Genomic DNA, 1,890 nt, shown 5'->3' with positions numbered 1-1,890 from the left:
ATTTTCACTCCTTCTCCCCTTCTCCCTTCCCTTTTCCCTTTCCCTTCCTAATCTTTCCATTTCCCTTCCTCCCCTACCTTCCCTTCTCACCCCTTCCTCTCCTTCCCCTTCACCCTTTCCCCATCTTCTCCCCCTTTCCCCTCTTCGTCCCCTCCCTCTTTCACCATCTTCCCCCCCCCCTTTTCGCTTTCCTTCCCCTCCACCCTTTCCCCATCTTCTCATCCCTTTTCCCTCCTCGTCCCTCCGTCTGTCCCCATTTTCCCTCCTCGTCCCCTCTCCCTTTCCCCATCTCCTCACCCCTTTTTCCTCCCCTTCCCCTCCCTCTGTCCCCCTTTTCCCTCCTCGTCCCCACCCCCTTCCCTCATTTGGGGTACGCCCGGACCCCCCGAGGAGCTACAAGAAAAACAACCGTTCCGCCATATTGGATTTCTGAGTCTTCGTCTTACCTAAATGACGAACGATGGTGCCGAAGGAAGGGGGGGGAGGGGAGAGGGGATAATGGAGAAGGGAGGGAGAAAGGGGTAGGCGGGAGAGGGTGGAGGGAGGGGTAAGGGGGAGTGTAGAGAAGGGCGTGAGAGAGGGTGTGAGAGAGGGTGGAGGGAGTGATAAAGAGGTGGAGGGAGAGGGTGGAGGGAGAGGTAAGGCGTACGGAAGAGGGTGGAGGGAGGGTAAGAGGGGATGGAGAGAGAGGTTAGAATAGGGTGCGGAAGGGACCTGAGAAAGGGGAAGAGTGAGGCGTGGAGGAGGGTGTGGGAAGGGTGTGAAGAGAGTGATGGAGAGAGGAGTAAGGGGCGTAGAGAGGAGTGTAAAGAGATAGGGGCATAGGGGTGTAGAGAGAGGGGCATAGGGGTGTAGAGAGAGGGGCAAGGGTGTGTAGAGAGAGAGGGGCAAGGGAGTGTAAAGAGACAGGGGCATAGGGGTGTAGAGAGAGGGGCAAGGGAGTGTAGAGAGAGAGGGGCAAGGGAGTGTAAAGAGACAGGGGCATAGGGGTGTAGAGAGAGGGGCAAGGGAGTGTAGAGAGAGAGGGGCAAGGGAGTGTAGAGAGAGAGGGGCATAGGGGTGTAGAGAGAGGGGCAAGGGAGTGTAGAGAGAGGGGCAAGGGTGTAGAGAAAGAGGGGCAACGTGTGTAGAAAAGATCATGGGGTGTGAGGCAGACAGGGGGGTAAGAGTGTAATTAATGGGGGAAGAGGGAGTGTAGATGTGGAGATGTTGGGGGGGGGGAGTGGGGAGAGAGAGAATAGATGGAAGGGAAGGCTAAAGGGTAGCAGGGATGTGGAGAAGGTAATAAGGTAATAGGTAAGGGAATGAGGTAAGAGATAGGGGGATGTGGCGAAGAAGTAGTGGGCAAGGATCAGAAGTTGTGGGCAAGGATCGGGAGTAGGTAGGGAGGGGGAAGGGAGGAGTGGGGAGAGGAGGAATTGGACAGGGAATAGGGAGGGAGAGGGAGTCTGAAGAGAGTGACAGAAAAGGAGGAGGGGAAGGGAGAAGGAGGAGGGGAGGGGAAGGAGGAGGGGGAGGGATTCGTGGCTGGAAAGAGAAAGGGGAAGGAGGGGGAGGGGGAGGAGGGGGAAGGGGGGAAGGGGAAGAGGGGGAGAGGAAGGAGGAGGCTACTCGATCAACCGGAAGATATTTTCTTGAGTTTTCTTGAAGGAGTGAAAGAAGTAGAGAGGAGTTTGCGCATTTTGGAGTAGATTCTGTCGAAAAAAAAATAAAGTGGTAAATTGGCTGCTTTGATTTTTCTTTGTCTGATTTTTATGTTTATGTTTTAATTCGTCTCATTTTTTTGTCCGTATTTCATCTAATTACATTTTTATCACGAATTACTCATTTAGACATACGAAGATTACTTCATATATTGATATATTTCTATTTCATTACGTGGGATGATTA

The sequence above is a fragment of the Penaeus monodon genome, chromosome 31 (genome assembly GCF_015228065.2).
Source record: "Penaeus monodon isolate SGIC_2016 chromosome 31, NSTDA_Pmon_1, whole genome shotgun sequence".
In the NCBI taxonomy this organism is placed as follows: Eukaryota; Metazoa; Arthropoda; class Malacostraca; order Decapoda; family Penaeidae; genus Penaeus; species Penaeus monodon.
This window is presented reverse-complemented; position numbering follows the sequence as displayed.